Genomic DNA, 23,744 nt, shown 5'->3' on the forward strand with positions numbered 1-23,744 from the left:
CCTTGTCGAGAAACTTTCCATGAGGACAGCAGCAGTTTTTGGGAGTTCTCCAAGAGAAGTGAAAGTGTCCTTGGCAGCTTTGAAAAACAAAGGAGCCTTAGAGGGAAACTCTGAACTGTGGCTCGATAGCCGAGGAGAAGCCGGATTAATGTGATACATGTTTTATTTTCTTGGTTCCTGTTCCGTAGTCTTCGCTATGTGTATTTTTCCTGAGCGGAGGTTCACAAATGTTGCAATGTTACATCCTTTCCTTCTCGTTCTGCTCAGCAAGTCCGGCGGACATTATGATTTTTCCTATGTTCCAATGTATCTTTCCTTTGTTCAATTTATTATAAAAACTGTTAGCTTAGAGAGGGTTCTCCCCACTCATTTGCCACTTGCCATTTTGCCTTTGCTGCGTGATGAATTTGCGTTGCTGAGGATTGATGCTGACGGGACTTCGTCTTGAGAGACATTTACCGAGAGACTTGTCCTGACCCGTTCTGACATTTAGCTAGAATAGGTAACTATGAGAAATGATTTACTCTGATTGAATTTCTTTGACTAATTTTAGATAAAGCAATATAATTTTAAACATGGTGTTGGATATTCATTTTTGTCAATTATTGGGTTTGCGTTATTGATTATTGTTGTATATATTGTATAGACTATGCTTAGGGACAGTCATAAAAACCAGGTCTTATCGGCCTCGATATAGATGCAGGGTGTTTAGGAGTGTTTTCTTTCCACAGGTTTATTGCTGGTAGAGTATTTGAGCGTATGTTAGTGAAATGGGCCCTAGCGTATGATGTATGCATGTGCGTGTAACTGTGAGATAACTCTATCCGTGGTAGTGGGAATATTATATACACCCTGATCTCTATCATTTGTTTGTGCCAACACCACAGAACTTCAAAGGGAAATGTGGTATAAATATTGGGGTACAGACCCCAGGATTTTAAAACTCTTTTTGATCAAGGAACCTGCCAAGAAGAAGTGCTGGAGAAGCTGTGAGGAGAGACTTTGCTGCGTTGGCCTCCAGTAGCTACTTCTGTCTTGGGCAGAGAAAAGACTGGACTGAACTTTCTGCAATTTCTATCGGAGTGTCTCCAAAGGCTTGCGGTAGAGCTTGCCCCCTGTATCAAAAGTATCAGGAACAACAAATACTTCAAGCTCACCTGGGTACCAGATTCTTGAACTAGGTGTTTCAGATGCCACAGAGGAAAAAGCAACACAACGCCGTCCCCGATGCCACTGCTGAAGCAACACAATGCCGTCCCCGACGCTGCTGCCAGCTCCGTGATCTGAAGGCACCGCAGAGGGCATCGTCGCACTATGCACCGCAGTCCTGGTCTTACTGACGATGGCGTTCAATGCCACGACCGAGCCGCTGCTTCCACCATGACTTGTGGGCACCGCACTCTGCAGCGCCTCGCTTCACACCACCGCCCTGGTATCCGTGACGACACAGCAACACCATCACCGACGCCGCTGCCTTCACCGTGACCTGTGGACACTGCTCGTGGCAAACATGGAGCACCATCCCGCTTCGCACCGCAGCCCTGGTCTCACCGACGTCGCCGCTCCAAGCTGACCTCGACGCCACTGCCCTCACCGTGGTTCAGGGCCATTGCTTGTATGTTACACAATGCATTGCGCAATCCCACACCACAGCCCTGGCCCACCGACGCCAGCGCCATCAACTCCAGGTCGTCCACCGACGCCACTGCTTGCACCGTGACCAGTGGGTCCCGAACCCTGCCTTAGCTTGTCTCTCGCGACGACAGCGCCCCAGCAACGCCACTGCCTGCACCGTGACCTGCCTGCACAACGACGAGCACCGCCCCACTTCGCAACGCAGCCCTGGTCTCACCGACGCCACTTGACAACCGCCATCTCCCCACTGCCTGCACCGCAACTTGAGGACACTGCACTCTACACTACGCACCGCAGCTCCAACGCTCGCCTGCGCACCCAACATCAGCCGCACGGAGTTTGATCTGCAACGCGAGTGACTTCAAGGGCCTAACGACTCCTGCACCGACCTCTGGAACAGACACCTGCTGACGCCGGCTCATCGGAGCTCATCGCAAGGTCCCCGACGCCCTGCATTTTTAAAGGTACTGTTTTACGGGTCTTCCTGACACCGTAGTTGGCCCGCGACACTGCGATCGGCCAGAACTGTGGGATTTGTTTGTTCACAATGGCAAGAGAACCCCGACAGAGCTATCTACTTCAAGGAGTCTATTCTTGCTTATTGATATTTTTAAATAACTGTATGTTGGATTCTTATCATTTCGGTCTAGTTTTACACAGATAAATATTGGCTATTATTCTAAAACTGGTGTGGTGTCCTTTTGTAGTGTTCTCGCTATATCACTATATGTTATGTGCAAATACTTTACACACTGCTTCTGAGATAAGCCTGACTGCTTGTGTAAAGCTACCAAGGGGGTGGGCACAGGTTATTTTAGAGGTGTAAGTCCCTTATCCTGACTAGGAAGAAGGGTCCCTACTTAGACAAGGTAACAACCTGCCAACTAGAGACCCTCATTTCTAACACTCCCTCTCTCAGGAGTCCACAGGAGTGAATCCTGACAAGGGACCATCAAGCTGCACATAAAGACCACCTTGAACATTGCATACAACCCAGGACACAAAACGTCTGACAGGAAACACTGATGAAGCTGTATCATCACCTGCTGATAAAATGAATCTTCAACAAAGAAGACAATGTCTAGTTCTATCTTTTTTTTTGTTTATTTTGGTAGCAGGAAGCAGGGCAGTTTGAATCATGAGCTTCTCCTGAACAGGGCGTGGAGGGGAAGTGCTTTTTCGCTGAAAGATTGTGTGGTCAGGATGCAGGCACTGTGTATCCCCACTCATGATTACACATACAGAAAAACAAACTCCCTGGATGTCCCACTCACAAGCACGCACACAATGTGTCAATAGTCATTCATTACATCACAAACAGCACATCTACACTCTTGCCATTGACTGAACACCGTCAATGGTAGCACACACAGCCTATCATCAATCACCCTTCATAACTCATTCACATAACACAATGTAACAAACAAACCATATCCAGCCTTATTATAACATATAGTGCACACCTTCCCTCGTAATGTACACCACAGGAAACAACCTTTATAATGCAGTTGTTAAATCGCATTCTGTAAGAACACGGTCATTACAACGACCTGTTGTTACAACACGATGCCATTACATCGCAAGTCATTAGATCGACTTGCACTAGATGGCATTCCAACACCTTTCCTACTGTTGAGCAGGGTGGAGTTGGAATAGTAAATTATACTATTCCCAATGTTGAAGCACCATCTAGTGCAAGTTAATCTAATGACTTGCGATGGGCATTGCGTTGTAACAACGGGTCATTGTAACGACCGCATTGTTACGGAATGTGATGTAAAAGCATGCGTTGTAGCATGCTATATTCGTACATCACACGCTTTTGCAACACACGCACCACAGATCCAAAATGTTATAAGACACTCCATACACATCCTAACTCATCTTCAAGAGAACCTACTGCACATCCTGAATCATTATAGAAGCCACAGAATGCATGCTTATCATAACACATAAAGGAGTATTTCTAGAGTAGACATCCTCCCACAAGGAGCTCCTTTTGGGTACTGGCAGAAGACAGGAGTTTATTGTTACCCCAACTCTAAAAATATTCATTTTATCCATCTTGGAAGGATGTGAAAGGCTGAGTGGACTCATCATGATTCTAACCTGCTACCATTGGGTGAAACACATATCCTGGCAGTGGATGTATTAGTCCAAAACGTCATCAGACGTACCTCCCCCCCACACTCACTGTAAATCTCACACACCATATCACACACTCTATTTTCTTTGTTTTGCTTAGAATACACACTGCAGAGAATCATAGCTTATTCAGCATTAGACACAGATCGCACTCTCGCTCGTTATCATACACTCACACTCCCAAACGTGCACACACACACACAAGAAACTATTACCCATAAATTCTAAATCCAGCTACCACCTTTCAACATCTATTGCTGGAGTGCGTTGCTACACACACACACATTTAGAACCTCAACATGAAACGTTTCACAGTGTCCCTTATTTTAATTGTAGGCCACACAAGCTTTTCTGATATGGAAAGTAATTTGTGCAATTTCACGTTACCTACATTATGTGAAAGCTCGAAAATTGGATGGCTTGTTGAAGCAGAAGGTCTCATAATTTCTCAGTGAACCAGACCTATTGCCAGTATATCGAGTGAATTTTTAATGTGCAGTATGTCCTTGCATTCATTTATCACTTGAGATATTCCAAACACATTTTGTGTAACTTAAGCATAATTTTGCATACTTTTCCTGACATTTAAAGTTAATTTGGGGAACGAAATTATGGGATCACACATCCTTAAATGCTGTTTTTTTAGAGTATATTTTTCTGGTAAACCACCACATCTTACCTTCAGGAACTCCAGGTCTGACTTGGTCTCTATGTCTGTGATCAGTTTCTGCAGGGAGGAATGCTGCTCTTGGAGTTTGGTGAGTTTCTCTTGAAAGTTGTTTAGAAGCTCTTCCTTTTCGTCCTCCAGGCTGGTGAGGAGCAAACGTTTCTGGTCATTCAAAAATCTCTGGAACTCTTCAAACTCACGCACAATGTTCTCTCTCTGGATGTTGAATTTTGCCTTCAATTAAACATTAAAGAAGATGTTACTAAGCTGGCTGACTTCTGAATGGAGAGGGGGGTGCAGTGCTCTGGTGAATAAGTGGGTTCAGAGGGGTGGTAGCTAAGTGGTCAGAGGTGGTAGTGGGTACCTGTGATTTGGTAGTGTAGTGATGGTATAAAAGTGCATTGGCGAGGTATGGCGACGTGGCAGTAGGTGGAAGTAGAGTTCTGTGAAGTGATAGTGCTGTGTTGGGGTGGGCATTTTAGAGGGAGGTTCTGCTGAAGTTTGGAGTTGCGAGTTCTGTAGTGTGTGGTGGCGAGTCTACTGTGCTTCAATGAGCTCACTGCAACATATAACATGAGGCAATGGGGCACTGGGTCACTCACGTCAGTCTCTGTCACTAGTTCTGGTGTGGAGGGGTTAAAGGTATGCCATTTGCTGGCAGTAGAGAAGGAATTCTGTGGAGGGGATTATCCTGTATAAGGGGTGGTTTTGGCAGGAAAGCAATGCTTACCACATAATTTTGCCCTAGGCACACAAAGGTAATACACAAAATATTTTTCTTATAAGAGGCCCACAAACATAAATATCTTCATTTATTCATCAATTTTTTTACTAAGTCATTTAATTGTTTAGTCATTCAGTCTATCACTCACTAGAGAGTGCTTCTTTAGAGTCTTCCGAACAGAATTAGAAATGCCCATTTAAAGTTCTCTCTCACTACATTTTTAAACAAGCATTTGCAATGCAATCGGTCTCGCATTTGTGGAAGTTTGAGTTTTTGAAGTTGTAAATGATTTAGTTTTTTATTTATGTTTAGTTATTTTGAGTGGAGTGCCTGAATGTTTTTTGTAGTGGAATTATGTAGATTGAATTGTAATTGTTAGTTGAGGAATTGTGTAGTGTGTAGTGTATTTTATTTTCATAAATATGTGGTTTGGTGAATAGGTAGGGGTGAGAGCTGTATAAAATAGATAGAAAGAATCAGAGGATTAGGTAGTTTGTGTATGTAGAAGTTTAAGGAAGGAAGAAAAGGCAAGGACTTTGTGAGACAAAAGAAGGAATTGGTGAACAAGAAAGAGAGGGAGTATGAGAAGAAGAGTGTGGGGTTGAGGTGATGTAAGTAATGAAGAGAAGGGTAGGAGGTAAGGAAAAGTGAAAGGAGTGAAGGAGACAGAAATGAAGCGTCTGTTAGGAAGGAATACCAGATGGAAGGAAGGGCAGTGGAGGGTGGCCAGGGTGGAAGAGAAGTATTTGACGGATGCTGTGTAACGGCCATACATTTCCAGATACAGATGTGTACCCCCCTCCCAATACCCCCACATGGAAGGTCCTGTCAGAGAAGTAGCAAGCAATGGTGTAGCAAGTGCAGTGGCACCAGGGCCCAGTCACCTTGTTTTACGAAACATTTTGCTCCCTGCGAACCTCACCCAGCGAACTACGTTTTATGCAATTCAAGAATGCTGTACTTGGATCCCCAGTTGGACCCCATAGGTGCATTGTGTTATAGATTAACGCCCCCCCCCCCCCCTTCTCCCGAGTAGTCCCAAGAAAACCACGCAGTAAAAGGAGAAGGAATGTAGGGCAAAAGGGCATTCCAACACTTTTACTTAAGTTAGATCACGATCTTAGCACCAGAGAAAAAGTAGATCCCTATTAGTTCTTGGATTTGTAATCAACAACCCCCCCCCCCCCCCCCCCCACTGGATCTTTGCGAGGCTGGAGCCTAATGACACGGAGGGAGGGAGGGAGAGGGAGAGGGGGAGAGAGAGAGAGAGAGAGAGAGAGAGAGAGAGAGAGACTGGTCTCTCACAACTTCAATGAAAGAAGACAACCCTCTCAATCTGAGATATGATTTGAGGAAGAGCCCCCACATACAACCACAATGGTGTGCGGCACCACACTACCAAATGTGGAATAACTTGTCCGTCACAAAGGGTGAAGAGCTGCACATCACAAATGAATTCTATAAGAACTCCGCCACCGAAGAGACTCCCATACTGAGCTGACAAGACTTGAGTTACTGTGAGCTCACTCTAAGCATTCTTCCTTTTTACACTGATATTTCACGTGCACCTCTCAAGTTCAGAAGATTAGTACAGTTCTAGGATTTTCATGAGGTCATTGTGGGTCTCTCAGGGCGGTCAGGAAATGAATCACTTGCAGTCTGCCTTCACTTGTGAATCTGGTTCACACTGAGCACCACCACAGCCCCAGTGAATTCATCATTTTGGAAAGAGTTATGAAGATATGTGCACCCTGTTAGAAGCACACTTAAGCGTTTAATGCCCAGACTTTGCACTGTGGATCTCATCCTTCCCCGTGAATAACTCAGGACCCTTTAACATAAACACTTCATTGTGGTTTCAGTGTAATGATTTATTAATTGCCTCCCTTGCAAGAAGGTGATTCATGCAGTAAGCATGAATGAAATAAAATAGGTATAACTCCATGAGCTGATGTATTCGGCGCTTGTCAGGATTACATGAAATGTGGAAGGCAAAGACTGCTGCCAACATACTGAATGACTTACAATGGAAGCTTCTATGCAATCAACAAGAAAAAAGCATTAGGCTTACCCCAAACACACACGTGCACACAGTCTCTCACACACTGAAACCAATAAGCAACAGACACAAACACGCAAAGACACAAAAAAACCACACGCACACATGGAAACCAATACGCATCAGATACAAACCAGGCCTGGGAGTAGTTCGCGGAGTTTTACTACGCGGAACTCCACGAAGTGACAAACTCTGCGAAGTTCCACAAGTGGTGCAGTGCAGTGCGAACTGTCGTTTGCGCTGCTCTTCCTGCCGCTTAGGTAGAAATTCTACTTGAGCGGCAGCTCGTGCTCGCAACTTATCGTGCACAAGTGGGGAAAAAACTCTGCTGCACTACATGAAGTGGAATTTTCTGCACTCCGCGAGCTCCACAGAGTGCGGAGTGCAGAAAACTCCGCAAACTCCGTGTATGGAGCGGAGTTCACCGCCCAGGCCTAATAGAAACATGCACACACACACTGACCAATAAGCATCTGACACAAACAAGCACCTACAAAGACACACTATACAGAAATGCAATTAAATCAATGTATTAAAGACAATACACACACTCCAAAGTAGGGAAGACGTCAAATAACACACCAATCGAGTGTGGTTAATTAACAACATGCGTACTTACAAAGTGCAGGCAGATTCGTGCCATGGCAGAGCGGGGAGACCCCGTGGGCAAAGGGAGGAGCTCGGGCAGAGCAGCAATTACTGCAGGGGAAGAGAGCGTATTGAAGAGATGTTGCCGCCTCATTAAAGGAAAGGTTGCATTCGTGCAGAGTGGGGGAGAGCTCTTAATGCGAAGTGGGAGGGAGAAAGCAAATGGAGCTTTACGGAGCACACTGCGGTGTGCAAAACTAAAGAAAGGCGGCGCCCGTTTCATGCCCGGGTGATACCGTCAAGCATAATCCACAACCAAGATCCATCTCTCACGGACTTGGAGTACGCAGTGGTGTGCAAAAGAAAAGAAAGGCAGAGCCCGCTTTATGCCCGGTGATACTGCCAAGCATAAGCCACAACCAAGAGCCATCTCTCTCATGAGCTTGAAGCATGCCGCGGCACCCAAAAGAAAAGAAAGGCGCTGCCCGCTTTATGCCCGGGCGATACCGCTAGGCATAATCCACAACCCTAGAGCCTTCTCTCTCATGAGCTTGAAGCACACCGTGGTGTGCAAAACTAAAGAAAGGCGGCACCTGCTTTATGCCAGAGTGATGCCACCAAGCATAAGCTACACCTAGGAGCCATCTCTCTCATCATGGGCTTGGAGCATGCTGCGGGGTGCAAAAGAAAAGAAAGGGCTGCCCGCTTTATGCCTGAATGATACCGCCAAGCACAAGCCACATCCAAGAGCTAGGTCTCTCACAGGCTTTATACCGATATGGAGAGAGGCACTGGAGGAAGGGCGAAGGAAGTAGTGCAAGCTGGACTGAAGAGAAGAATTCAAAGCAACCGCCATTGTTGTTAATTAGGAGACATGTGGCAGTGCTTCATAAAAGCAGGACCCTGCTAAAATATTAAGCATGGCGGCCATGTTAATGTTAATATGAAAGCAGACACTGTGTCGAAATCTAAAGCACAGCGCACAGGCAATGAGGAGAAGACAGTCAGCAGATAATTGAAAAGCAGGCCCTGTTGCAGGAAAGTATGTAGTGCTTACAATAGGGGAAAGCCATATAAGAAAACAGTGCTTACTGACTGTAAATAAAACATAAACAACAGATCTCAAGCGGTAGGGTTTCAAGCACTAGCGCACTAGGCGTTTACATATATATATAAAAAAAATAGTAATAAAGAAAAATACGTAGATTTTATACTCACTTCTCGTGGTTTTACCGCCACACTAACTAATACTCAATCAAGGAGAAGGAACAACACAATTAAATGACAATAATATCTATATTAGAATTAAATCCTCAAAACGAAAAGAAGTCATTAGGCAGATAGTTCATGATTCAGATCCATTCTTCTTTATTGTAATTCAAGTCTTGTTCATGAAAAGTCATTAGATTTTTTCAAATTAAAGACTTGCAGCTTTCTTGCATAAATCAGATCACTCTTTGTTGCAATATTTAATTCAGCCAACGCGTTTCGTCTTAAAAAGACGTCATCATGAAGAAAACTTGACTTGAATTACAATAAAGAAGATTGGATCTGAATCATGAACTATCTGCCTAATGACTTCTTTTCGTTTTGAGAATTTCATTCTAATATAGGTTTTATTGTCATTTAATTGTGTTGTTCCTTCTCCTTGATTGAGTGTAAATAAAACATACCGAGTAACAACACAGGTAAAAGGGCCAGTCATCATGGTAGGTTACAAAAGGAGAAAAGGAGATACTAAGGAGGGACTACTAAGCCTATTCACAAATCAAAAGCAACCAGTTAGAAAGGACAGTAACAGGAGCCAATTGAAAAGATGGGTGGAAAATGGGCAGAGTCCATACCTGAATACAGCATGTCTCAAAGAAACAGCGCAAGCGCTGCTTAAGCGAGACGTAAAAACTGCCTGGAATGTGTGGTTTGTAAGACTTCAAATGTAAAGAGCCTGGGTTACTTTCTGCTCCAGTGGATGATGTTTGCGGAACCCCGATCCTCTGTTATGCACTGACTGATGGAAACTAAAAATGGTTACCTTCATCCCACAGCTGCTGCTCCACTGCGAGAGTTTGCACTCCTGCAGAAAGTCTTCCCATCTGCACACCAAGTTGGACCTTAAAGTTTCAGAGCTGAAGGCTGAGCAAAGGTACTGGGCTGAGCTGAAGAATCAAAGTGCCCATTCTCTAAGTAGTCGTGGTAGGGTCAGGTTTAATCAACTTCGTTATAATGTGGGGAGGGGTCACTACTTGCCTGTCTCTTCTTACATAAAATGTTAACGAACCATTACATTTGACTAACCGCAACATGGCCACTACTGATTGCGCATGTCAGTGTCCACAGAAGAAGTGCCTTTTACCGAAAAGAGAATCAACACGTGTTACCAACTAAGAAGTGGAAAAGGTGGGTTCTGTGACTGAAAGCAGAAAAGTCAGTAAAGTTTTCTCTACTGACTTGTCTTAAGTCTATCGCCTGCATGTGTATATGGTTACAAATATTTCAAAATATGTAAATTTCGAATGCAGAGGGAAAGAAAAAACAATCCAAGGCCCTTATTGATGGCCATTTAGTGTTTTACTTCATCCAAATAGCTTAACCTAGTTCGTTCAGATTTCAATTTTAAATGAAGTGTTAGGTTCATCCATATTGTAACAAGCAACAACGACGTGAGGGGGCACTTAACAACGATGGGAGGGCGGCCAGGGCAAAAAATGATAGGAGGCAGGCAGGTGCAAACAACACGGGGCAAGCAATGACAAAAAGGAAGCAAGAAGAAAAAAAAGAGTACCTGAATTCCTAGCGCGAGCAACGTAAAACCACTAATAAAGCAATTAATCAATACTTATTCCATGCTCGATGGAAGGGACAAACACATGAAGAACAAGCATTTGCAATGCAATAGGTCTCGCATTACTGAAAGTTTGAGCAATTGGCATTGCATTATTATTAGCAACGTCAGTAGCTCAAACTTTCAATAATGCGAGACCTATTGCATTGCAAATGCTTTTATTTTTACTTACAGCCATGTTTCACAGGGAGTGCACTACTATGCAATATGGCACAAAGTTTTTACATAGCCAATAGATCTCGTAGAGGCGAGACAAATTGGCTTTGCCAATGCTTGTTTTTGCATACTGTTGCCTGGATCGCTATGAAGCTCTTTCTCTCAGTAATAAAGGAGACCATTTAAGTAGCACGAACCACAAACTGAGTTATTTCTTCGCGCTGTGCTTAACTCGATGAGAAAAACTTGCACGTGAGAAAAAACAAGAACAACTGTATGGACAAGCAAGAATTTAAGCCAATGATGCAAACAATACCCAGACATCTCTGCAGCAAGCATATAAACCCACAGAACTATCTTGTCATTTTAGACCGCTATTACACCAGTATTAAGTTATATCAGATAAATAGCAAACATTCTGAACTAAACCGTCTTTCATTAATGTTCTTACCCAATTCGATGTGTTGATTAACAACCTGTGAAAGAATGTGAAATGAAGCAGTACAACAAAAAACAGATCAATGAGCTACATGTCACACACGAATCACTGTAGCAAACATATTAAGCCGCTGGGCTATCCTACAGGCTTTTCTTTTACCTCTACTACACCAAAGCTGTCGGAGTCTTTAATGCTGAGTTAGTAACGGTCTGAAGTAATGCACATCTGGCTTCCTGTCCGGGGAAATCCTACATGTGTGTGACAAACCACAAAATCTTGTAAATTTTGGGACCACCAGTGAAATTTATAGCACGACGACGCTGTGGGCCTCGGGAAGAAGGCACTGTATATAAAGTAAATTAGTTATCAACATTACTTACGGAATGCAGGCTGTTATCTAGCACTGGATGAGAATGTAGGGGAGTAGGGTTGGGGAGGCGCATGCTGCTCCTGCAGGTGGGTGGGTTAGTTCTGAAGCCTCAGGAATTTCTGTGGGCCCAGAAGCAGAGTCTGCCCTCACAGCAGCCACGTCGCATAATTTAGGTAATAACTAAGCTCCTCATACGAGACGCTGTGGACGCTGTGTCGATCGCGTAGATCCTTTGCGAATGAGGTTGTATGCACCCAGCAATGAAATCGCCTTTTCTTTGAGGAACTGCATACTCTTTTCTTTACACTCTGGTAAAAAGGACAGCTTCGCCAAAAAATACGGGCGGGGAAGAGAACTTGCGAAGCTTTGGTAAGCATAAAAGCAGGCACTCTGCAGCACCCCTGTTTCAAACATTAAAGTGATAACTTCTCCTGTGTTAAAGAGGTTGTATGCGCATAGCAATGCAAATGCCACTGTGATAGAAGGGATAGCGTTGATAAAAAAATAAAAATACGGACATGGAAGTGAACATTAGAAGCTATGACAAACAAAAACAAGCAGAAGTGATCGCGTTTGCGATCAAACATCAAAGCGGCAAAAGTGAAAGTAATCGAGCAGAGCATCAAAGGGCTGGGTGAGAAGGGAGGGGGTATGCAATGAGCAGAGGAGCAGCTGTGCACGTGCATGTGATCGTGCACTCAAGGTTTAGGCCAGCCAAAAGACTGTGGGTAGCACTTTGAAAATCCCACATATAAAATGTCTCTTCGAGCCTTTGGCTCGCGAGACCTAAAAAATGAAACCAGCACCCAGTGACCAATGAGAAGCAATGAAATGAGAGTGATGAAGTAGCCAGCTAATGGTAAGTAACGGGAAAGAAGGAGATGAAAATAAAGATAGAAAATAGAAGGAAAGATGGAAGGATACATGATAGATGCAATCAGAATATTGTGCTATAGAAATATTGTTGCCAGAATAGCAACTACAAAAATACCATGAAAATAAGTATTTATAGTTAACTAAAGATTTATTATAATTAACTCCACTTAAATGCACCTTGATGATAAATACATCATCACAGAGTGTTGATGTGCACTTTAGGAGAGTAAATCTATACATACTGTCACAATATTCTGGTAGTCAATATTCTGGCTATGATATTTTTATAGCACAATGTTTATATGCCCTGTATTCAGACATCCAACCTACATGATAGCATGAATGGCATGATGGAAGGAAGGAAAGAATGATGGATCAATGGAAAGAAAGGAAGATGGAAGAAAACGGAAAGAATGATGGAAGAAAAGAAGTAAGGAAAGGTAGAATGATGAAAGGAGGAAAGGATGGAAGGTGGGCGGCGATGGATGGAAAGTTGGATCAGTGAAAGAAAAGGTGGAAGGAAAGATGCAAGAAAGGATGCAAGGCATACAAAGTGCTATAAAATGCATAATTTGGCATGTTTTTCTAGGAATCCTTGGGCAACATGCCAAACCCTCTTACATATAGTGAGGCTGGCTCACTTTGCTAGCATATTGCTATTCAAGATTTGGTTCAAAGTGGGGGTATTTTATATTTCTGGTTACTCTCTTGGTACACATGGAACTGCTGCTACATGAAATGCACATGCCCTGTCAATATTATTCCACTTCTATATAAAATAAATCAATCAAACAACAATGTCACCAAAGGAATCAACTCCAGTGAAATATTGGATTCACAACTTAACCTCCCAGTCAATTTACAAACACTTACCTCAAGATCTGCAGATCTAATTTTCTCCTTGGTGGTCCACCCCTTGAGCGTCTGAAGCTGCCTTTTCAGTGGTTCCAGGTGTCTCTTAAAGGAAGCCTAGAAAATGAACATTTCTCTTTTAGGTTCAAAAGAACGAAATTCATGTTATTGATAGGCTCAAGTCATAAAGAATCATGGCCGAGGTGGCCACAAAATATGCCACTCTGATCAACAAGTCACACAAGACCTCCTGTCAAATTATCACAGAGATAGAACAAGCATTTGCAATACAATAGGTCTCCCAATTGGGAGATTTTAAGCTATTGGCATTGTAATGCCTTTTATTTATGTATGTGTGTTTTTAAAGCAACGCATATATAAAAGGCACTGCCACTAGGTTGAAACGAATCCCTGGATAATATTCAGCTTTGCTTATTTGCTGTTTTGTAAAAGCTATGCAGTCAAGGGGACCACACGTTGAACAATTTCTACCCACGATTACTACATCTACCATGAGAGTGTCATGTCTAAAGGAGCAAGAGGCATATTAAAATCATGTCAGATATTTATTAAAATGTTGTTATTGTTTTTTCACAAAAGGAGTTCATAACGTACAATACTGAAGACACACATCAGTACCTATGAATATTAGATGTAACATGTAGAATTTGTGCTTAACGCAGGTTGTAGCAGTGAGACCCTCTTAGACATTGAGCGGGAGTGACGCACTGGTACTGTAGCAAGTCACGGCGGTGCTTGGGTGTGATGCTCAGCAGAGGTTCCAGCACTGAGACTCTCTTGGAAGTGTAATGGACCGTCGGTCCAGTGAGAGACTTTTTGAAACCCCTGCTCACGATACTGGAATGGTATTGCACTGGTGTTTCCAGACCAGCTGTGCCCCCTGTGTGCTCTGTGCTTCAAGGCGCACAGCACAGGCTAGTCTGAGGTGCCATCAAGCACATGCAGGGGGCCTCTCTGTGCAGATGACACCCTTTCTGCCCGGGTTAGCACCACTCAGCAGCACTGCGTGTGCCACCGCCGTGCACTGGTGGCTTCTCGTGCAAGGAGTCCCTGGCACCGTCGTAGGGTGGGCTTTATTGTGAGCCCTGGCATCTGTCTGTCTGCAGCACATGACCCGGGCACTCCCATGTGCCCTGCAGCTGCTGGCACCAGAGGTGTCTGTGAACTTACTGGGCGCAGGGCACGTACCTGGCACTGCGAGCTGTGCCCCGTGAACGTCTGTTTCTATGTCAGGCATCCCGTAATTTCACACTGGCTGCTGAGAGATGAAATGCTGCTTCCTAGTTCAGAGACAGGGATGTGTGCGGGCAAACGCACAAACGCACGCACCCCAGCACACATGCATGCACACACTGACGGACCCACGAGCACACATAGGCACACAAACACCCAGAAGACAAAGGACAGCTCACAAGCAGACACGTGCACACACGCAGTTAGGGCACACAAATTATATTTATACATTGGTGCACACAAAACACACCTGGAAACATGCACGCACACACCCAGACAGAAACATGCATAGAAATACACCCTCCCGAGGGCGTATACAGAGGGAGAGGCAGGCACGTGTGCACACCACTGCTGCACACACACGCACACACCTTCACAGCACAGCTCCAGTGCACGAAGGTGCTTTTGCAAGCACTCGAGAGATTTATTTTATGTTTTCTCCAGAGAGGCGCTGGGTGGGTTGACTCACTCTCTGTCTATCCAAGCTATAGAAATGTATTTATTAAATACTTTGTATGTTTTATGTGGAATATTATTGTACAGAAGCCCACTCTTTAGAAAATACCATTGATGTACTAATGAGATATGACATCAGCTTCTTCCTGTTTGGCTGTGCTGTTTGTTCGATTATTGATTATTGGGAGCTGTGCAGCGTCAATCAATAAGCATCTCACGGTGGGAGGGTTCGTTTTTCTACATAAATCAGAACACGCCATGCGATCCTTTTAGAGTTTAGAAAGAACTTTACTTGGACACTGGAGTTTCCAAGTATGTCTTCGGCCACTTCCCTTTGTTGAAAAATGTGTTATCTCTGGGTGAGGTGCCCGAGGCGACAGCATCTAACAAGCGCGGTCCCGAAAGTGAAAGAGGACCACGCTGCAGCCGGAGCATGGGGATTCATTGTCTTTATGGGGCCATGTGTTTCAAACACATGGCCCCATAAAGATAAAAAAGTGTTTAACGACAGCCGTGAAGCAAGCAACCCAGTCCGGATCGGAAGGCCAAAGGGCGGCAGCCAAAAACCCTCATTTCCAATGGCAGGCCACCAATTAGCATAAACGGTGATGCCGGCCAATGAAAATGAGGGGCGTGGCTTAAAGCCCTTTTCTAAAAGTACTCATTAGCACTAAAACTCGCCGAGCGAGCTGCGCATGTGCGCAGCAACGCTAGGCGAGACCTAAAAAACTGAGGGCCTGATTTAGAGCTTGGCAGGTTTGAGGCCCTGCTGTAAACTGGGATGGCTCTTCCCCAGACTCAGATGGCTCCACTATTGGAAACCTTTGACCAGCTGCTTGTCTACCCTGGGGACTTAGGTCAATGTATATTGGAAAGAACTCCTTATTTATGGTAGTCCTTCCAACAAACATTACTCCTGCCTAGCAGTCCCTAACAGGAAAAAGTACAAATGACACACGCGCTTTGGTTTCTTCTTCAGAAAAGCAAAAAAGTATGCAGAGACGGGTGAAAACAATGTGGCGGCGTCTCTGAATTCTTTGCTGTATTCTGCGTAACTAATGTGCCAACTGATGTGCAGAAGGCAATGAGATTCAGCCATGCAGGCCAGGATCTCCAAATGGTTGTCTGCTGAGGTCTGAATGACCTCCTGAGTCTGTGAATGATTCCATCTGCCTTGGGTCCGATACATTAATTGTGGCCCAAGTGCTACATATAAAGTATGTTGAGTAGCTAGGTTGCTCACTGGAGGCTATTACCTCTGCTCCCCTGGTGAAGAACTACCTGCCATAATCTTGCCTTGTAGGAGTCTATATTCAGCACTAACAGATGCACTGATTGCAGAGCAGTATGTTAAGTGGGTGATATGCTTTTCTGGCCACGTTCAGCAATCTTTGTTGTTTTACTGAAAAAACTTCAAAGGCAGGAGTTTGCTTCAGTAAAACAAGTGCTTCCCCTGATGTCTTCACAAAATGTAAACTTATTTTTTTTAAAGCAGCCCCTGTTAAAGAACAAGGGCTGCTCTAAAAGTTTTTTGACATGCTGGGCATGTGAATGCAGAAATGGAGGTCTATTGTCCCCCGAAGGCCTCCATTCCTGCATTCGAAAACACTCACAAAAGTAAATTTGTTTCATTAGAATGTTCTGAAGTGGGGGTTTTACTGCTCTCTACTAATATACATTTTGTGATGTGAATAATGAGTACGTCCATTGCATTGCAAAATGCTGAGCATGTCACAAAAGTCGGCGCATAATTTGGGCTCACCGCTTGCGACCTCCCCAATAATACATTAGGGGGCATATTTATCAAAGTTGCATCACTTTTGCAACATGCAATGGGGTGCAAAAGTGATGCAACCCTTTTGATGTGATTTATCAAGCCATGCAAGGCCACCTTGTGTGGCCCTGACTGGCTTGATAAATCCAGAATAACGCAACGCATCGCAAATCGCTGTGTTGCTTTTCTTTGCCCCAGGGAGGCTTCCAAGGGTGGAGCGTGGGTGTTCCTATGCAAAACCAATGGATTTTGACACATTCCCTCATTTACCCTACATGGGACACCTGGGAATGTGCCAAAACTGCTAGGCATCCTCAGCGGAGGCGTAACAAGGAGAAATATCTTTATTTCTCCTCGTATTTTCCTCTTTCTACATTTAGCATATCCTAGATCTCATGCTCCACTTTAAAATAATTCCCCATCTTGGTATTACACTATCCCCTTTGTGCAGCCTATATGCGACTATCCTAAACCGACAATATTGCTTCCTCTCACGCCCTGTATAACCCAACCTCATCACTTCCTCACTTTATCCCTCTGTGACAACTGCACAAGTTTCTGAACTTTCATTTCCTCTTCTTCACCTTGTCAGCCTCATCTTCGACTCGTACTCTTTGCCTCACATCCAGCAGAGTGACAGTCCTTGTAGCAGCACAGCAGTCCTTCTTCCTGGCAGAGTATCCACCAGCGCAGCAAGGTGACTTGCTGCGCTGCGTGAAAAAATAATAAATATGCCCCAAGGCCTATATTGCACAAAGTGGGCACTGTATCTTTTAAGCAGTTCAGGGTCTTAAGGATATTCCATAAACAAGATGAAGAAGAAGGTCTCCCTTGTCTCACAGTCTCTGTTAGACTTAAACCGACTCCCAGATGTGCACCAGCCAGCTCCTGAACATACTCCTGGGACCAGAGAGGAACTCCCGTTTACCAAGTAGCCTGCTCTGCCAAACCCAAATGCATGGAGGGCTGCATGACTCTGTATCTGTAGGACTCAATGAAAACAGAGACAGCAGAAGAACCCAAAACAAGTTGAGTTCTGTATGCCTTTGTTCCCTTGCTAGACTATGTACTGAATACATAAAAATCTTTTAGGGCAGGATGAGCATTTCATCGTCGGTTTTAAGCATACATCTTGGAGGCCTGTAGTGTTTCCCCACAGTGCCAACATCAGTGCTTAGTTTGTACAAAAAAAAGCAAATAGGTGCCACCCAGCGGGTCAGAAAGCAACTCCCTCTTACACCGCCCATTGCTGTGGTCAGTGCTACCAACTACAAGTAACAACACAACTACCAGGGGCGGCCCCTCCATTTGAGAGGAGTGTCGCCCCACAAGCCGTTGAACTGAAAAATAAACGGTAATAAAGTTTATTTATTCCTGTATAATTTTTCAGCAACCCGTCTTGAACTAAGTGTCAGGATGGGGTGGGGCATGCACTGCCGAGTGGCAGCAGCAGGGAGATGTGCACTTTAAAAAGCGCATGTCACTTTTGGCCGGACTGCTTGGGACGGCCAGCCAGACATGCGCATTTTAAAGTTCTCTAACCTAGCTGTCTTAGACAGGCTAGAGAAAGCGCCGGCCTCCATTGCTTTTAGGAGCGATGAGAGGACCTGGTCTATCCAATCCTGGTGCTGCTTTCACGCTGTGAAGGCAGCGCCAGGATTGGGTAGTGCAGTTTCCTGCATCAGGAGCTTCATGAAGACACCCGAGGTAGGAGGACAAACCCGAAGGAGGAGGACGTGGCACTTCAAAGAAAGGAAGGTACGTTTATTTAAATTTTTTTTTTTGGGTGCCCCTGCCCCGCGGCCCCCCCCCGGCACATGCTAGCCGCCACTGACAACTACTGACAATTCAGGCTACTCCAGACCCTCAAAGCCATCACCAGGATACAGAACTATTAAACCCAGTGGACAGAAGTCCTTTTTAAAATCTATTCCTAGTTCTTTGGCCAAAGCTATAGCATTCAGATTTGAAAGTGTGCACTATCACCACAGACTTTACCCCAGTTGTCCTGTGTGAACTCTTATGGTGTGCTGAAGCCCTATAAAAAATATATAGATACAAACATGGTCTCGACTGAACAATTTTGCTAAAAGATTGGTTGGGTTTAATTTATGTATCCTTTCAACATAATCTGTCCAGTAAACACCTCGAGTACTAGTTCTATCTCAAAAGATACTTTTTTGTTATTGTGATGCTTGGATGTTTGTGTTTTCTACAGTTCCAATATATTATATTTCCTCATTTTTTGTGGTTTGTAGTGTTTATATTCGTCTTTTTGTGAATTTGCTTTCTGGTCTCACAGTCAATATTACATTATATGTATTACAGTTTGAGGTGCTGTACCTTTTACACCCTTATTACACCCTCAGGAATTATTCTTGCACATTAATTTTTTTACTACTATCATTATTATTATCATCATTGCACCCAAAGAACCTTTAGGTGAGGTGCCCCTGGAGGGTCCCGGTAGCAATCTTAGTGTGTGAGTTTAGCCATAGCACCTTCTTATCCCCTTCTTGATTGTTCCCTCCAGGAGGATTTCTTAACGTGCACTGTTAATTGATCTGTTAAAAATATAGCTCTTTCAATCTCACAACACAAGCTTGTGCACGTAAAGATACCAATGGCCATCCCTTGCTAAAGTCACACGAATTCTGTGTCCAGGAGGGGAGTCTCCACCGGAGCCTCATGGTCCTTTTGCTAGAAGGCACCCGCCCTTCAGTGCAGGCTTGTCAGCTCAACTCTGGCTCACATCAGCCATGGTCTGCAAGTTAGAGCAGATTAGGCGAGTCTTCCACTTTAATATCTCTAAACGTGCTATATTTTTATTTGTACATTTATATACATTTTGACGTTTCTTGCACCCGGAGATTGAATTTTCTGACTGCGACCTGGACCTAGGTCGAGAACACGCAAACACCTCAGTGGTCACTCAGCTGGTTGGCCAATGGACCAACCTGAAACCACAGACAGTATGCAAAGACCCTGGTAACTTCTGGGCCAACAAATCAAACCTGAACCCGGCTGTCACATTTTGACCGGTGTCAGAATTTATATAGGCCGCCTCCACTCCACTGAACCACCCGATGTGCTTTGCTAAACAGCAGGGTTTTCCAAAGTCGGTCCTGGAGAGTCGGATCCATGCCAGATTTTTAAGATAACTACATTTACCCAAATGGGAATATACTAAAAATCTGGCATGGATCCAGCCCTCCAGGACCGACTTTGCAGAGCCTGCTAAACAGGTAGGAAAGTTACTATACAACACTCCCCTATTTTCACAAAATGCTGCTCTCGCCTAGCCCCAGGTACACTTTACTCTTTCTATATGCCATCCATGGGCCAAAGACGCTAAGGGGAATATTATCAAGACAGGCGATTAAATTATCACCGCTTTAGCGTCAGAAACCTAAACTGCCGCTAAAACAGTGGTAATGGGCTTGATAATATGCTCTGTGGAATTCCAATTGAAGCCCATGTTAGATGTGAAGGACATCTAACATGGGCTTCAATTGGAATTCCATAGAGCATATTATCACGCCCATTATCGCCGCTTTAGCGGCAGTTTTCTGACGCTAAAGCGGCGATAATTTTATCGCCTGGCTTGATAATATGCCCCCAAGTTCCCCTGAGTGGATGTACACCACTATAATACGCTCCCATGTAGCTCACATACACACAGTGATGTGTGTCATTCACAAACAAACGTTCCACATACGTGTATCTGTCACCCTGATTGTGAATAGCGTAAAAAGCACCTGTTACATGACTTAACCCTCACACAGAGTACACAATAAGACACTAACAGAGACCTCACATTCTCTCTACCCTCCTCTGATGTGTGTCATTCACAAACAAACGTTCCACCTACGTGTATCTGTCACCCTGATTGTGAATAGCGTAAAAAGCACCTGTTACATGACTTAACCCTCACACGGAGTACACAATAAGACCAGGGCCGTTTCTACCATTAGGCAAGACTAGGCGGCCGCCTAGGGCGGCAAAAGGGCTAGGGCGGCAAAAGAGGGAAATAATTTTTAATTTTTCATATAATCTATAATAATCAGGGCCGTCAATCAATCATAGCGTGAACGCGCTATGTGTGACGGCCCTGCTTCTTGATGCCGACCTGCTCTCAGAGAGAATGAACCAATGAAATTCGGAGGGGCAGGAGTGTCATCATTCGATTTGCCACTTGGCGCGCAGCAGACTCGAAGTGCTGTGGAGCTGAGAGGAGGAGTCAGGAGCGTCAAAGCAAGGACTGGTTGGCAGATACTGCAGCCTGCTTCTGTTGCACGTGGCGTGGGAGTCTTTAGGTGCCAGCAGGTGTATTACGGACACGGTAGGATTAATTTAGTGGTCGAAATAATTTCCACTTTTTCTTCTCTGACACCCTCAGTTGACCGTCTCTCTTCCTACCTGTGAGGGAGGTGCATGCGTTGTAATTATGAACAAGCGAGGCATTTCTTGGCCGCTGTCTAGACATGGAATCTGTAGTGAGACGTGTAAAGCCTACTACAGCCACTCTCGTCTTACTCCCATCTCTACAGCAATTTGGGTTTAATTTCTAAAAACAAACCGTGAAATGCCGCCCTTGTGGTCCGAGTTGCCGGCCCTGTCTTTACACCAACTGGATAAGGGTGAAAAGGAAAGCTGATTAGTTGTTTCATTTCACATTTCTTCCTCCCCTGCAAGGAGGTCTGTCTGTTTCCCCCCCACTCCTGGCCTAAAAGCTGTTTAAAGAACGGCAGGAGAATGTCTTGGGTAGGCGGGCAGGGGCCGCCAAAATCGCAGCTGCATTCTCATCTAAATGCGAGAAGATAGGTCCTGTGCGGGAGTTGCATTCTCATCTAAATGCGAGAAGATAGGTCCTGTGCGGGAGTTGAAAGGAAACCGGGAGGTGGTATCGTCTCCTCGCCCACTCTCGCTCCGACTGTCTAGAGTTTAAGGACTAACTTGCAATGCCAATGGCCCCAGTCATTTGGGTGTCCCTGAATGGTTCCCAGCAGCGGCACCTCCTTCAGACCACAATGGACCCGGCTATCGTCCATCCGCCCTCCTAACTGCCCCTTTCTGTGGGGCGGGAGCTGTCTGCCAGGTCCTCCCAGCGGAAACAAACACACAGGGGCTGTGATGGCCCAGGAGGTTAAAAACACACCCACAGCGGGACTCTGCTTGCAAGGGTACTTGAGACACGGCCTCGCCCCTTCTCCCGTGCTCTGGGGTCCGTTGGAGGAGCGAGGGTGACCAGACCTTACTCCATAGGGAGCAACCATTCTGCATCTGTGCAGGCCTCGCAGGAGCGCTTTTTTAAAACTCTGTTTGCAATATAAGCAATACTGTCCTGTTCAAAGCTCGTGTAAGACATGTCTGCTGTCAGGCAAACCGAGGGGTGCCATGGGAATCCATGTTCTTCTAAAATGGCTATAGGTGCAGTAGGCAGCCAGCTGCAGGCGTGTGACACACACTTGTGTTCGTTTGCGCGTAGTTGTTTAGGCCTTCAGTGGCTTCCGGGGTTGGTGTGTGAGGGTAGGGGTTATATTACTCTTGTGCATAATTAGTAGTAATATGGAGGGGGCGGCATTTTTCAGTTCTCGCCTAGGGTGGCCAAACACCTAGAAACGGCCCTGAATAAGACACTATCAGAGACCTCACATTCTCTCTACCCTCCTCTGGAGCCACCTATGGTGTTGGTGCCTGGTGTAACAGGTAATTCACGCGCGCCTACCTTGTAATCTTCAACCGCCTCGTTTATAGGAACTACGGTGTGAGTTCTGTGCTGTACGGACCGGTCACACACCACACATATCGGAGACTGATCATCTTGACAGAATAACTTTAACTTTTCTTCGTGTTCCGGGCAGATGCTGGCGTCCTCGGCATTTTTTGGGGAAATATGAAGCTGCTGAATGCTAGCCACAATGTTGGCCAGCAAGGTGTTCACCCTCAGGATTCTAAGCACCGATCTGTGTCGACATTGGGGACAGATGCCGTTTCTGGATTGCTCGTCCCAGTAACACCTTATGCAGCTGCGGCAGAAGTTGTGCCCACAGTTCTGTGGTCACCGGGTCTTTGAAATATCCCAGACAGATGGAGCAAATAATATCATCTTGGAGATTCTTCTCAGGTTGTACAGCCGCCATTACTTCGAGGAAGTGTGAGACGAAAAAGCCCTTTCGTTTACTTACAAAGGCCGTCACTTACAGGAAGTGGGCGTGCCCTGCTGTTTCAAAGATGTTTTTCTAGCCATGTTTCTTTTCATGTTTGCAAGGTATGCACACTCGGTTTGATTGAATGTCAGGACTTCACAAAACTCCCAGCTTACATAAATCACTGCTGTCTAGGAATATATTCCTGTTAATGTTTTCTGAATTCTATTTTTGCATGTGAGATTATGAACATGTAAATACTGCGAAAATCTATTATTACATGCGAAAAAAATCGGCGCACTTGCTAAGTATTCCGTTTGTTTTCCTCTTTGGGGAAACAATTCCCCCCTTAGGTTTGTTCCCTTGCTCCCACCCTGGAAAAGCAATTATCAATCAATCAGGATTTATAAAGCTCGGCTAATCACCCAATAGGGTATCTAGGCACTAGCAGGTCCCAGCTTATTCGAACACACAGGTCTTGAGGGCCCTTTGGAATTCCGGAAGTGAGGTGATAGTCTGCAGTTGCGTGGGTAGGCTGTTTCAGGTCGTTGCTAGGATGTGGGAGAAGGGGCGTCCTCCACTTCTGCTTCGGTAGATGCACGGAGTATGGGCAAGTGAAAGGGATGGTAGTGTAGTCTTCTCGACTGTTGGTGGAAGTTCAGGCAGTAGTTAATGTAGGCAGGTCCTTAGTTGGGACAAGCCTCCTGCTCTTAACAGAAAATGTCCAAAATTTCCTTGGTGTAAAGGGTTGGAAAAGA

The 23,744-nt window shown here is 44.9% G+C and overlaps 1 pseudogene across 1 annotated transcript in view; it reads right to left on the minus strand.

Annotated features, from left to right (window-relative positions):
• Window positions 1-22,984, minus strand: part of LOC146856281 (E3 ubiquitin-protein ligase TRIM39-like) — a 61,668-nt pseudogene extending 38,684 nt beyond the window's left edge. The window contains exons 1-3 of the transcript XR_014981457.1: window positions 22,566-22,984; window positions 13,375-13,470; window positions 4,460-4,681 (exon numbers count right to left, since the gene is read on the minus strand). The product of XR_014981457.1 is annotated as an E3 ubiquitin-protein ligase TRIM39-like (transcript). The remainder of the gene's footprint in view (window positions 1-4,459; window positions 4,682-13,374; window positions 13,471-22,565) is intronic.
• Window positions 22,985-23,744: the final 760 nt, after the last annotated feature.

This window comes from Triturus cristatus, chromosome 4_1, assembly GCF_964204655.1.
Source record: "Triturus cristatus chromosome 4_1, aTriCri1.1, whole genome shotgun sequence".
NCBI classification, from domain to species: Eukaryota; Metazoa; Chordata; class Amphibia; order Caudata; family Salamandridae; genus Triturus; species Triturus cristatus.